This window comes from Xiphophorus maculatus, chromosome 7, assembly GCF_002775205.1.
Source record: "Xiphophorus maculatus strain JP 163 A chromosome 7, X_maculatus-5.0-male, whole genome shotgun sequence".
Taxonomy (NCBI): domain Eukaryota; kingdom Metazoa; phylum Chordata; class Actinopteri; order Cyprinodontiformes; family Poeciliidae; genus Xiphophorus; species Xiphophorus maculatus.
The window spans coordinates 17,514,310-17,530,071 of NC_036449.1; the positions used below are offsets into that span (position 1 = coordinate 17,514,310).

General features: G+C 36.9%; 1 protein-coding gene across 5 annotated transcripts in view; it reads left to right on the top strand.

The window, feature by feature from the left end:
- The window catches only part of csrnp3 (cysteine and serine rich nuclear protein 3), a 28,185-nt gene that overhangs the window by 2,157 nt on the left and 10,266 nt on the right, over positions 1–15,762 (top strand). For 2 of the 5 annotated variants that reach the window (XM_023336470.1, XM_023336468.1), the window contains exon 3: positions 6,847–6,926. The exons of 1 other annotated variant lie outside the window; for it this stretch is intronic. The gene's annotated coding sequence lies outside the window, so the exon portion shown is untranslated. Of the gene's footprint in view, positions 1–6,846; positions 6,927–12,868; positions 13,287–15,762 lie in introns of all 5 variants that reach the window. 2 more of the 5 variants (XM_023336467.1, XM_023336471.1) reach the window with 2 other exon arrangements.

Here is a 15,762-nt window from a genome sequence, read left to right on the forward strand (position 1 = left end):
ATGACAGCAGAGACATGTTTTATGTGAGTACATCTGTGATGAAATGAAGCACAAGAAGTATGAGTACTGTTTATGATGTGTTCCTGTTTTTTTATGATGTATTTGTGTTGAGATTAAGGGTTTAAAATTGTGTTTTATGTGGGAAAGAGCAGAGTAAGTTGCTTTTACCACGATGACATAATCACCTGATCACTTAGGGTTTAAAGTTCAGTTCTCCATATAGCCTTTGAGTACATCCAAGTACAGTTCTAGAAGTTAATTACATCACTGAGACAATATTTCTAACTTCAAGCATCCAGCATGGTGAGGTGAGATAATCTTCTTCAATGCAGGCAGAGCATCTCTCTTGCGAAGCATGAGATTAAGTAGCATATTTTCAGGGCAACATTTGAGTAGCACTTGTATCTATTTCATATCTTTGTTGCATTTATAAATTGTGTTGCTATTGCTGGAATATTTTTCAACATGCATAAAAAGAAGCCATGGCAGCTAGACCAAATCTTTGTTTTCCACAACATAAAAACTTTTGAAATGAATATTTACTGTACATAGATGTTAGAAGAGTGCAAAGTAGTGATAATATCTACTGTTTACTATCACAAATGGCACAACAGGCTCATCTCATCTTGGTAACAAACCAAAAGTCTCACCAGACATATCTGTTTGCTGTTTGGTTAAAATGTGTTTGTTCTTCGTTTAGAATAATAACTTCACATGGGTAGAGTAGCCAGAAATTTTAATCAAGTAAAATTAGCATTTCTTCAAAAATTATATCAGTTAAGCAGAAGTAAAAAGTATGGTGCATTACAAATACTTCTAAAGGTATATTTTTTTCATTAAGTTACTCGAGTAAATTTAAGTTGGTACTAACCACCTCTGTATATACATAAGTTAACTAACATTAATCCAATTCAAAACAAGCTACCCAGAATCCCTACATCTGACAAAACATTGAATGAAGCTACAGAAGAGAAGCAGACTGCAATACAGTTCATGCCACTTGGAGAAAAATTATATATCAGGCAACTTAATTTCCTTTTACAAAGTGTGAAGTAATGAGAAACTATGTGATGTAAAAAATGGATTAAAAATGACTGTCAGAGAAGCAGCAATACTAAACTCCTTTCAGTATTTATAGTAGACTGATAAGTCATGACTGATTAATATCTACTTTTTGTTAGTTTGACAGCAAGTACAATTTTATTGCTTATTCGTTAAACCATTGAGAGGCCATTCTGTATAAATGATGAAAACCTTTGTTTGTTCTTTGTTTCAGAAATGTTCAAGAAATTCTGAACAACAGCTATTCACACTGTCCAAAATGTTGCTAAAATTTGTTTTGTTTGAAGAGTCCAAATCCAGGTCTTATTATAATTACAAATACATGCAAAATATTCAAATGTAAATTATTACACACAATTATGTTTGACATATATATATTTATAAATCGACCATACACATTTAAACCCCCTAGCGTCATAGCTCGCATTGTGTACAGCACTCAAAATCACACCGAAGTTTTCTTAGAAAAAAATCAGTTGAAGCTGTCAGACGAGTGGATATGCTGAAACTTCGGAGCAAGCCTAAATAATGACTTAAAATAAATTACCTACTGCAAAAGCTAGATATTATTCTGTAATGTGATAAACCATCTCATAAGAATTTTTTGAAATAACCAATTAATAAGGTGTGCTTATATTCCTTGTTAATGGATGCAAAGTAACTTTAGAACCATATTCTTGAAAGTGTCTTTTATTTTCATCATTAACTCTCTACACCTTAGTTCCTTCCATGAAAAAAAGACACTTCTCTTAAAAAGCATACAATAAATTGGATCATAAAATTCTGTTTTTTTGTGTGATTTGGTTAATATTTAGCATATATTTTTGTTTTATTAGTCTGTTTTTGAAGATATTTAAGTTAAATCCCTCTAATAAATAAATTTCATTCGCCATATTAATAACTAATGCATTAACAAATACTTTAATGTAAAATAGCACTGTAACTAAGTGATAAATTTGAGAAATTATAATATTTGAGACACAATATTCACAGTTCAGGACTTGGAAGTTATATTTTGGCTTTTGACAATGTTGGATGACTTTTGGAATTTTAAACTTAACATGTGCCTTGAAAGACAAAAATTTGTTCCCTTGTCTGGTAAGACGATGCTGCAGTATTTTTTCTAATACTGCGTACATTTGTACGCTGCAGAAACACAGCCCCGACACGCCATATTGTGCCAGGGGTATTGTGTTTGGTTATCTGCCAGCTGCTGCTGTCAGAAATTATGCAGTGCTGCAATTGTATTGCAACAGGAGGTTAAAAAAATCCTAAAACCCTTTTCATACCTGTTGTGTGTGATTTTGGCAAGTAAGTTTTCTCCTTTTCTAATACTGAGATTTCCTCTCTCCATCCATTTTTCTCCTCAGTCAGTTTGCACCCAGCCACCTCCTTAGAGCAGAATTTAATTAGTACATGTGGCACAGAGTTAAAGGAAACTGAAACATTAAGTAGATGTATTTCCGCATGAAAAAGCTGGTCAATTAAGACAGTGTCTTATCTGAAGAAGTGATTCAGTTGTGCCAGTATTGCAAACCTCAGCACAGATGGCTTAAGCTTGATACCAGTAAATGTTTCCATTAAAAATTCACAGAGAAGGTGTCATGGCTTAACAGCACTAAGCAGAATCTCACATCAGGAGGCTAATTTGGCTGAGTTGTCTGCACACAAAGCTTCACACACATGGGTGAATCCATTCAGCTTCCTTTGATTAGGGAAATAAGAATCAAGGGGTCTCACCTTCACAGAACGATTTTGAAGAAGGGTTATAGATCAGACTTCAGGTATTTGTGTTGAAAAGTTGTTTTATGTTTTTGGAAATTAGTGGAGCTGTAAAAATTAGAATTTATTGTGTGCTTTTCAACCTGGAGTTTTGATATTTTAGTTAATAAATGCCATAGGTCATGTTAAAATGCAGAACATTCCTTTATATTTTCCTTTAATCAGTACTAGAAGAAAAAATCCCAACACAATAGAAGTGGATTAATTTCTTTTAATTATTTCTGTCGGCTTCCAATATTTAAATAGTTAACCAGTGGAAAAATATAAGAAAATATTTGATATGCATATTATGTATAAACATCAAGGAATTTTATGACTGCTTGACTGTACTATAGCTAAACCAGTTGCTGGTTTAGCTTTATTGTTGCTGTTTGATGAAACATAAAATGTTATCCACATTGAGATTTATTTGACTCGCTATTAAGTAGGTAGATTTGGACCCCCTAATGACAAGGGGAGGTATTTTGCATCACTTTATATAGTCATTAGTGACATAAGAGGAAAAAAAAATTGCCTCAGTAATTCATTTCCCATTCAGTGTGCTTTCTATGTTCGTCACAGCACATTTTTATGTACTTTTTTTGTTAGAAACCCCAAATGTATGCAACTGCATCGATGAAGTACATTTTCATCAAAGGTTGAGTGTGAACTAATATCAACCTTTCAGATTGCAGAGCAGCTTTGCGAGTCTCCGCAGGGTTCATGTTTCCAATTTAGGAGCTTTTGATGTGACTCTTTTTGTGTGTTTGGCTCCTTCCTGGCTAAGCGGTGCTGAGTTTTCACGGTTCAAGATCGCTCTTTCCTGAGATGTTGCCATGACACCTGTTTAGAAAGACTGGTCTGTTGCCAGCAAATCCTAAAGGGTGCATATATTTTTGCCTTTGTCAGCTCACTGTTAACCATCACTCACATCCTATTGGTTATTTACACTGCTGGTATTTTACGATTAATGTGATACAAAATAATGATCAGTTAAGTGGACAGAGAAATGAGCTAATTTAGCAACAATGTACTGCAAATATGTATTAAAGATGCTAAATAACAAAGGCTGAATAGCACATTAAAAAAATCCAGTTCAGTTTTTACCACTGTATATGCTTTAAATTGTGCTTTATAAGCTGGCTCTAGATCAGCTTGTCTTGATCTAGAGCCACAAGAGCAACAGAAAAATAAAGGGTTTGTTGGCTTATACTTTGTGCATATAATTATCTAGTTGAGGTGTGAACAGTCAACATGTGTAAGATTTTGAACTACGGAAGAGCAAAAGTTGATTAGACATTATCAACTGTAGTGTACAGCAATATCTTATTATACTGCTTATATTGTAAATAACAAATGAGGAGCAACCATTACCATGTACTGAACACACAAATAGGCAGTCCATTACATGGCAGCACAACAACACAGGACAACTATGCACACACTAATACCTAAGAGCAATTTAGAGATGCATATTAACTTGATGTGTCTGTTTTTTGTACTGTGAGAGAAAGCCAGAGGACCCAGAGAAAACCCACGCAAATGCCTTGCAGAAAGAGTTTCGAATCCAACATTCTTTTTTGCTTGCAAGGCATCAGGGTTAATAATTGATGTGCCATGCAGCCCTATTATCATTAGTCCTATGAAATTATCATCATTGGTTGTTTTATCTGTTATGCCTCATGGCAAACCCTGGGTTTTGCCACTCTGGGTAGACAACCATATCATAAAGCAACACTGTGTGAGCTACATTTGGTGGATAAAAAGTGCTGTGTAAATAAACATCTTAATTACAAACTCTGGTTTCCATTATCATTTATTTTAAAAAGTGCATTATTCCAATTATTATAAATTATTGAAATGGCAGACAATTTCACAATCTCAAAATGAAGATTTCGGCTGTGTTTTCTTTTCAAGAATCAAAACATTCATTCATAATTGTAGAATTTAAGATACTAACCCTCAACACTTTTCACATCATTAAGTAGTTCCTGTCGCTTGTGGTTTTTAATCTGACTCTAATTCATGATACATTTTAATAGCAGTGAGAGCTGCCCTACTTCCCAATTTCTCTCAGATAACTGTGGATATTTTGCATATAAAAAATTATTCAAGATCTCTCCATGATACTGGCTATATATAAATGATAAGGCTTGTCTGCGGAATGTGAACTCCACATCCCACAGCTTTCCTCAGCCTGTGTGAAAGATAAAAGCAGCCCTGTGTCTCTGTGAAAGGCTTTGGCAGCTCTGTTTCTACCAGTGAGCTGACTTTTGCTAACTTTCAGGCGGCATGGGAAAATATAGTCATAAATAAATGATAGACTTATGAATAATTTAGGCATGCATTGTGATTGACATGAGGGTGAGAGTACCTGATTATGCCTCGACAGCGTGAGACTTAAATTACAGCAAATCAAAACTTCTGGCTGAGTGCGAAGCATCTGCTATGCTGCCTGTTGGCTGTTTTTTGTATTTTGATCACTGATTGTAACAACAAAAGGCAGCTGAGACAAAGCAGTGCTTTAGTTTAGGCATGTTGCATTAAAGAAAAATTGCTAATGTAGTTTGGTGTGAAAGATTGATCTAAAACCCACAATCTTGTCAGGAATCAGAAAGTTTGTGAGCTCAAAACTATCAACAAGTTCTTCACAGAATATCAGTTATTTAGCCGAATGCAAATATATATTGGCCTTCCAAGAGCCTGTCCGCCATCTCCAGCTCTTGATTTAATAAGATATTACAGTGAAAATAGTGCATGTGTATAGTCATGTGGCTAATCAACAGCCATGTTTCCTTTATTGTTTCTAAGAGGAGGAAGAACAGATCAATGAGAGCTGAAGCTGCAGAGGAGAGTCTGCAGCAGGCGTCACCAGGCTGCAGCTCTGATTCGTGCTGAGTGCTGAACAGGGGGTGGGAGGGGGGACTCACTTCTCTCCACCAACAGCCCCCCACTTCCCTCCACAACCTATACCCCTTCCCCTCCCCTTCTTTCATGTGTGCAGAGCAGATCTGTCTGCAGCCTCAGGCACAGTGCACGTTAACAATTGTACAGAGCGCATGTGAAAATCTCATTTGCATAAATCTGTAGATGTTGCAATGTTTCCTTCAATGGATTCCTTTGTGTTTAATTGGAGATTGCTTTTATTATTATTTTTAGCTTGCATATACTTGTGCAGTTCTTCCAAAGCCAAATGAGAAAAGAGGCTTCGGCATTCGCTAATTATTTATTTGCATAATTTGTACATCCGACAGGACATACGCAAACACAGATGATCTACAAATTTATCAATCACGCTTCAGTGAAATTGTTGAAGTTCACTACCCTACTATTGATTATTATACTGATTTTAGCTGTTTGTATTATCGATCAAATGCATCCATTCGTATTTGATGCATAGATCCAAAAACCTGCATAAATCCTGCATAGATCCACGCATAACATTCCACAAAATGAATATTTGATAAATATTTTTGTATATTGTCAGTGCCTGTGATCCTCCACTGACATCATCAGTAGCAGCATAATCATCCAGGCCACAGCCTTTCCTCAGGGGAGTCCAGCTGAGACCTGAGTTTTGCTTTCTCTCTCCTCCTCTCTGTGCCATTTCGTTTTACCATTTATGAAATGAAATGAAATTTGTGGTGGAGTATGGTGGATGAGACCAACACATGGCCTAAGAATGGCTGTGAGGATGAGGAGTTGTAAGATTTTTCTTTGTGCTGACATAGTTGTAACTGCATATTATACTATATTGACTATTCTCAGGTAAGAAAAGACCTTATAAGAACTTCAAAGCAACCTGGGATGTATAATTGTGCTCCGCATCACTGTGGAAGCACTTTGTGTCCGGCCATATTTGATGACATGGTCACTTGGCAGAAGCACATTGAATAAAGATGTAATGATAAAGGATACCAGATAATATACAGCACTAAGTTAAAGAAAACAATAAAATACAATTGTTTTGCAATACTTTTGAAAATATTAAGAATCTCCAATATTTGTTTTCACAACTTACAGGTTTCACAAATCAGAAACCTTTTCTACGTCAGAGGTGTTCCTGTACATATGGACACACAGACTACATACTACCACATACAGTAAGTCCATCCAGTAATTTTGAAAGCCTTTTGTACAATTCTGCCTATTTTTAGCATTGTGGGATGCTTGTTAGTAGCATTGCTTCAGATTTAATTATATTTGAGGTGATAAAATTTATTTTGCTTAATATGGCCAATTTGACACTGATTTGAAATATTGGGTTCTATAATATTGGATAACATTAGTTTGCAACAGATTGTATTTTATATTGTACGATTCTTTAAACAAGTCGCTCTTAAAAAATGAGACGTTGTGTCTCAGTGATTCAGGATGATCCATCAGCCTGCAGCTCCAACAATAGATGGATTACGTCTGCAGGTTTCATTATTCAGAAATACATGCGTCTGCGAAATTGTTGCTCACATGAAACAGTTTCTGGTGGTCCAATAAGGGTCACATAGCCCCATTCCTAGCAAATTTGAAATGGTAAAATGAAAATGGTGAGCAACATCTCAAACTCTACAGGCTACTGTTAACATGCCAAATATGAATTTTTTTGACAGTATCATTCTAAAAAACCTAAAGTTGCCTCCAATTATAATTAGGTTTAAATTGGAATGGGTGCAGTTTAAAACCCCTTATCGTCATAAGAACATCAGTGTGAATTTGTTATATTAACTTAATTTTATTTGTATATTTTAATATTCAAGTATCACGTTAGGTTTATTTTATCATGATGCATAAATATTTTTGCTGTGTGTTTTTCTTTTATCATGACTGCAATACAGTATATTAAATAATCTGACATCTGGACTTTGTGGTATTTGAACATAATGTGGCATTACTGTGTTAGAGAAGGACAGTAATGACGGTGATAAACAAGCCAGGTGGAATGATTCAGCCTTGTTTTACACCCTTTCTCTTCTGTGCTGTTAAAGTAGGTTTTAAACGTTGCATTTTTATTGAATGCAGACCCAGACTGCATGATGCTGATTATGTCTGAATGATTGGGGCAACACTCCTGCCCCTTTTTGCTCCATTAAATAATAGATTTTGTTAGAATATTTTATATTATACATTTTATTGTCTATTTGCCACACAAATTACCTCAATTGCAGTATGGCTCTACGTATATAATTAGATAATCTCTAAACCTTTCTTTGTTTGTTTTTTTGCCTGCTGTCTTCAATTTTCTTCTGTCAGTTGATGGAGCATCTCGAAGTGAGAGCAAATATAGGTCACCGTCGCTGGTGCAATGGTCCAGCTCATGTTTAACATTTTTATGTAATAGGGCAGCATATGTTTGAGGAAATACAGATGAGATGGTTTACTAAAACTTGTCAGTAGAGATTCTGGAGTAAAAAATTACAGTAACAAACAAAACATATTTTACATTCAGAACAAATTTATTGGTATAATTAAGATGTGCTAAATACCTTAGGACAAACTTCTTTTATTGTGGTGTCTCTTACAAAAATCTTTTGATAGTCCAAACCTTTAATACCCTTTTGCTAACTGGACACTAATTTTATTTTATGTTTTTAATTACATCTCTTGCTATAACATTTCACAAGGTTTACACTTCCAGGCTAAAGGTCTTTCTGTATGGAGTTTGCATGTTTTCCCTATGCATGTGTGGGTTTGATCGGCATCTAGCTTACTCCCACAGCTATACTAAATTACTACAGAGAATTACAGAAAGCAGCATATCTTAACATTTATCTTTGCACAATAGATGCCCATAGTCTTGTGTCCGCTCTCGTCGCATTAGTCTTCTGTTGTAATATGAACTAATATGTCCTATGTTGAGTTTTCTGGCAAAAGAGTAAAATGTTTTTATATAAAATCTCAAAGTATTTCAAAGCACACATGATGCCATCTTTGGAAGAAAAGGAACCCCGCAGCATCGCAGTACCTCCACTGTACCATAAGATGCTTTTGCTCATTCTCATTCTGTTTTATAGCCTATCCCCCTGGAGTGTTTAGTAAAGAAAAGGTTGATGTTAAACTCACTTCAATAATGGACAGTATCTATTAAAGTTTCAGGACAGTTAAGAAAACGCCACATACATAGGTTTGCAAAAGCAGGATGATTTTTTTTCAAGCATGATTTACAAAGAATCGATTGAGATTTAGATGGTGTCGAGTAGATGAAGACGTTCTGACACAGAGATGCTTTGCAGCAGTAGGATTTTGAAATTATTTTATGTCTTGTTTTCTGTTTTCTGTGTGTTGTATGCATAAGAATTGCAAGAGAATAATGACCTGCAAATCAATTCAAAAATTTAAGTCTTTATACAGCTTTGAAATGTCTGTTATAAACTACCTGGTATACATTTATGTCAGTCCAAGCTAACTATACAATTATCAAAAAAATGTATTTAATTTAATTTAAAACTGACATAATAATTTCAAAATAAAATTTACTTTAAGTTACACAGTCTTCCCTGTTACTAGACAACAGAAATCCAGTAGGAATGAATCACTTTGGCTCATGTTCCTGTGTATTAGCATGACTAAGTCAGTGGCATTGATTTTTTTAAAGAGGAGAGAGAGGTACACGCAATAACTGCAAAATGATCATTTAGGAAAGCGTGATGTTGATAAGGACAGCAGCTTTCCATTAGCCTGAGTAGCTCGTGCCATTTAGTGTCCATGTAATTTACAGTATAGTGTTTTTATAGTTTTCAGAATAAAAATGTATTGCTATGTTTATGTCAGAAATGTATAAGGCAAACTCTTTATGGCTTTGTGTCTCTTAAGGTGTGTGTGTTTGTAGACTTAGTGCATCCTCTTTACTGCTGTGTTGTTGAAATGCTTCTGTGGTCATTCTGATTCGGCAGTAATAGCCAGCTGTGCGTTTAGAGAGCTCAGCAAGCTCTGTCAGTGTACAGTCTGTACTCCTCCGCTTGCTTCCTGCGTGCAAACCACATATTTAAAAAAAGACCACTGTAATGTGAAATGTCAGATATAAACAGCTAACCAGACCAGCAACTGCTAATAAATAGGATGATTTAAAGTTTTATATGTATATAAATATGTATCAAAAGGATTCAAATATTTATAAAAATTGTGGCAATCAGATGTAATGTAATTCAATTATGTTAAAAGATTTCAAAGCACTTGAGTGATAATCATCGCATAGAAAAGAAACAAGGGGATTTTGGTGTAATTCTCAGGAGGAGAAGATTATTTTCAAATCATTTAAAGACAATTTATCAACGTTTTGACTAAATATTAAACTACATATTATAAGAAAAAGAGAAGCAAGAGTTCATTGTTGTTGGAATCAAGAATTGTTTTTGTATGTATTTTTAAACAAAAACAAAGAATTAAACCCAAAATCAGTTATTATTGCATTAATTGTACTATAAAATCTACCACTAGGGGAAGGTTTACAGCCAGCAATAGAAGGCTTAAATTGTTTTATTTATCTCAGAAGTCAAAAGCAAGGAATTTTTCAGCCAAACACTGAGTCTAATTTCTACTCAGAGAGGTTAAAGTTAAAGAGAGCTGCCCAAACTTTGGGAATAGCTTTGATCAATCAGTTTTCAGCATCAGAATTGGCACAATAAGCTAGAAAGAAAGTGTCCAGCGGGGTCAGATGGGCTGCTTCCTTTCACAGAACCAAGATGCATTTCTGCTATAACAACATGCCTCCTTTCTGGTTTAGGGTGTAGATGTCTAGATTCTCACTTTTAATTGCTTTAGGAACCAAGTAGGCAAAATAAAGAAAAAAAATATTCACAAGCTCCTATGCACTTTTACTTTGGTTTTGTCTGAGTTCTGTTTTTCTTTACTGCATTCTCACATTTTTTTTGTCAGTCATTTTCCCTACGCTCTTTGACTCATGCTCCTATCACAGCTATAACACATTTTATCATTGAGAATCACCTTCTCTTTGTTCCAAATATTGCTCATCTTTTTGCTTATTCTTCCCATTATGATTGACTTCATCTTGGCTTCTGTGATTGCTCTCCATGCCCCTGCGTTGTTTGTCCCCGTTATGTGATATTTATGGAAGTTCAGTCTGTTAGTGTGATTTTGCCTTCCTCCTGTTGGCATTTGGGACCATCAGAACAACTGAATGTGACATGTACTCAAAGAATGTTACTGGACGACATGGAGCACATGTCCAAATGTGCCAACAAAAGTTATCTTGTAGGAACATCAAGCTTCTTGGAGTTTCACAAGGCCAAATTAGGACAGTTTCTATAAGGCCTGCATTAGCGCACGTGGTAATTCACTCTTTGTCATCAAAGAGTGACTGCTAGACTATACCTTTAGTCTAGCAAGGACATTTTGAAAATAGCTGCAGAAAAACAGTCAAAAGAGATTAAAGGTCAAATTTGAGACATCTGTAGTGCCTTTTGAAAGCAAAACATGCTATTTCTAATATGACACCACAACCTGATGTAATTGACAGCATTACAGGACAGAAGTGATGTATTGATTGGGCAAAAAGGCATTAAAGTAAAGTCGAGACTTAGCAAGGTTAATAGAGATGATGTAGAGCATGAGAAAATAGAAACTGTATAGTTAAGCTGTTTTAAAGAGTCACAATGTAACACCAGTAAGTACTATTTAGAACTTTTGATAGGATTACATATTTCTTTTTTTTATAACCTTTTTTCTGGCATATGCAGTAAATACTGAAGAAAAACTGATATTTGCCAGCCTAGTAAAAACAAGTCCCTTGATCTATGCTTTACATTGTACAGAGGGTCTGGACCCTAGGCTATTAAGAAATAATTGTCTCCTAGAAACATGGACTATGTTGAAGTTTTAAATAAATGGATCTCATTTTATCCAATCGCTAATGTTTGGCTATGACATGTGTAATCCGCCACCTTGATGAAGCTTACTGAAAATTGCAAACTCTGTAAATAACTCTACGAGGAGTAGGGCAATTAAATGTTTTATCTCATACATTCTTATTGTTTTGACATTAATTGCTAGATATTTTTTTTATTCACTTCCTCTGTTGCTATTGCCAAACTACTGCCAAAAGAAATCGACAGGATCATTCACGACACCTCCTTCTGTTTGCCGATTGGCTCCGCTGAAATTCAGCCAGAGAAATCCAGCTTAATGTGAGAAATCCCTGACAGAGTACAGCAGATGAGAATTGAGTTGAATTGAGTAGGAAGGCAATGGCCAGACAGGGTCTTTGCCATCTTACGCTTTAAGGGGTGGTGTAATTGTGGCTTGGAATTGCCATGTGTCTGTAATGACTGTAATTCAGGACTCTCTATAAGAGGGTGAAAAATGTCTAAGCTTAATTCTATCCTGAAAGAGGACGTGCTGGACATTTTATGTTGACATACGATCCAGCTGAGTGGAAGAAAGGAATTGTGGCTCTTTGACTGCAACAACTGGGGGCCCCACTAACTCTTCAGGAGAACTTCCTGGCATAGGAAGCATCAGGAGCACATGCACTCTGGTGCAGACAAATCCTATTTCCTGTGGATGAAGCGGTTTACACTGACATTTGCTTGTCAATCTCTTCAAGCTAGACGGTGTTTGTGCAGAAAACATTTTTATAGAAGGCTGTTTACATTTGAACCAGTGTGTGTTTTGTTGACTGATTTGATTTAGGCTGGGATCAAAAGAGATTGGAAGGGTTCTTGTTTTTTGGAGACCCCACCCTCTCTTCTTTTCTCAAAGATGTTTTTGGCATCAGATGTTTTTTTTTCTTTTTGTCTATCCAACCACACTTCCTATTACTACCTCCTTACCTTTACTGTTTCCAACTAAATCCCCTCATCTGTGCATTTCCTATTTAAACTCCTTGCCCCATTTTCATACACACCTCCTCTCATCAGTTTCTTTAACATTTTGCTCCTTCTACCCCACACACCAATAACTCTCCTTCCTTGGTCTCCTCCTAGTCCTCCTCCCTCCCTGTGTTGGTAAAAATATCTGCAGACAGCAGTAGCAGAAGCACGCCTGACTCTGCCTCTCTCTCTCTCTCAAACATCCCACCCATGTGATCTCACAGGCTGCCTCTGCTCCCTGCTCCACTCTCTGCTCCAGTCAGGCTCCTGTCTTTCAGCCCGGCTGCAGCTAATGAGCCTTTGTGCGGCCAAAGATAGAAAGCGAAGAGAGAGTGCAACACAGTGACAGAAGAGGCAGTTGAAGTGAGAAAGACTGTCGTCTCGCAACAATAAAGCATATGTTACCGACAACGCAGGCAGAGCTGGAAAATTACTCGTCTCCCTCAACCTCCTGCACTCTCTGCTCTCCCTTTTTCTCATGCCCGGGAAGCTCAGGGGTCGCTGCAAGTCAGTGGGCTGAGACAAAATGAGAATCTTTCCATTCATCATGTTTCACCTTCTCTGAGTGGCCACATTTGTGACTGGGTGGTTGTAGCGCTGTGAGAAGAGGTGAGAGGAGTCACACTCGGCCAGTGGATCCAGGTCAGTTGTTCCTGTGAGGGCTCACACACACACACACACACACGCACACACACACGCACCCACGCACCTAGACACACACATAGAAGTGGTCACAGTAGGATTGATGTGTCATGACTTGCTCCAGATCCCTTAGGCTTGTTGGCATCACTCTGGATGAGCGTTGTGAGCCTTTCTCTGTCAACTTTGTGAATGATGAAGAGAAACAAAATACATTTGTGATGAAAGTGTGCTGGAGAACTGGGAGCACTGTTGATTAAGGATGGGAGTTGATGTCCGGCTTAATATGTGTTCAAATAGAAGCAAACACAGGGAGGGGCTTTTCCAAGCATGTTTTTTTTTTTTTTTGCTGCATTAATTTCTTTGGGATTGAGAAGAGTGTGTGCTTGCCCAGCTGTGATCAGTGGTAATGCGGTGGAGACAAAGAAAAGGCTGTTGGAGAAGTGCAACAATCTCTGGTTTTTATTTAGCCATGATTGAAGAGGTTCACCTTGGATCACCCACAGCTCTGTGGTTTATGATGTCATCCCCACTGAAGTTTTCATACTGGCACAATAGAATGCAGATGAAACCAGGAGGGGTTGGACGTATGGACTGCTCTTTATTACTAAGAGTCCCTCACACAGGGTATGTAGCACAGAAAGCAGGGCCATATGGGCAGGCACTATTTGCGAGAGAGTACATTAGAATCTCCATGGAAACCACTTTTGATATCAAAGCCTGAGCGCAGCATTAGCTGAGGGCTAAGCACACAGACACGTTTTCAACAATGGTATCTAATTAAGACCCTGAGTACAAAATGGGCTAGAATTTGCACAGGTCATCTCTGTTGGAAATTTCCACTCCTGCTTGCCAAGGTGTGAAGGTGTGAAGTGGCTAGTGAAAGCAATTCATTTTTCATGTGAGATCAGAAGCTTTTATAAATCAGATTTTTTTGAGAATTATGTAATGAGCTATTTAATCTGTCATTAATTTGCCCTGTGTTTCTCATTCAGAAGCAAGAGGCTCATTTTCTTTTCAGCTGTATCCATGGGCTGAGAATAAACCGCATCTAGTTCAGGATAACGCTGTCTGTTTCTTATCCAAATTATTATAAATTCTTCATGAAGAGAGATTTACTCAGTGAGGTTACCCTGACTGACTTTCTTGCCTCGCATTCCTTGGTTGTAGGTAAAGCTGTTGACTCTGGAGGTTCTCCAAATGCTGGCCATGCCATGCCACAGCAGTCTCCAGGGAACAATGACCCTCTGGCTGGCAGAGCTAGTCCTCCCTCTCCTGGTTGCACCTCTATCTCTTTTTTCTCTCAGGCAGCATGTCTTACCGACCGAATTTGCATCTGTAATGACTTGATAGCAGAGCCCAGATGAAACAGCGAGGCTGTCTGTGAATGGAACTCCCCCACAAGCTGCTCTGGCAGATAGACAGAGCGGAGACTGGCTGAAGATGCACGTTGTCTCTACTGATTCCAGGTTCTGAGAGAGAAGGCGAGAGAGAAAGCAACCAGGGAGAAGCTGCCAGTCATTGCGAGCCTCGCTGTACCTCAGCAGCACAGTTCTGTGATTTAAAAATGTAATCATTACTGTTAAAACAGTGAAAACAAAGCCTAAATATTTATTATATTTAATGACTAAATTTATACAATTGTATGTATATTGCAAGCTGTGTAAGGACTGAGCATTCTGTCTGAATGCTTTGAGAAAAAAAAAAACAAAATTGAAAATGATGCAGTGTTTGATGTCTGCCATGCAGTAGTGTTAGAGGCAGATTAAATGTGACAGTAATTAGTTTTAGTGTATTTGACTGATGAGCCTATTCTTGTTTATTTGTCTAATTGCATCATCAGTCAGGGGAGTTAATGGACTCTTGGTCGACATTGACATAGTCTGCTACAAAATCCTTTGCATGACGTGCCAATGACAAACATTTGAATTGATAAAAGCAGTTTTTTTACCCCAGAGTGTGTGCGTGGCAAATATGGTATGAAAATATTGCTGGCACTCCAGCTGCTGTAATTTTCCTATAATGGGGTATACACATGGACAGTAATAAGCTTCTCCTGGTGTCATAAGCTTGGGTAAAAATACCAAAGAATCTTGGCTTCATTGTATTTACATAAAAGTTAAAAACAAAAGTGCACAACATGACAGTGTAGAAGTAAAATTTTTCTTTCACCAGCAACTGTGGATGGAAATTTTTACCAAACAGTTGAGAAACCAGTATTTGTTTCAAACACTTTTTAGTGTAAATTGTCCTGATTATTAAAAAGAAATGCTATTTGTAATTCTTTTACATAAGGGACGCAACAACATACATTGCAGATGTACACAAATTGATGCTATTTGTGCTACACTAGTCGTAGAATTTTTTTAAATCATATAAATGAATGAAAATAATTACAAAGAAATTAGTCACATCTAACTGTATTGTGTTTTGAAGATTTTGATTTGCAATGGTATGGGAAACAAACACGAGCACACAT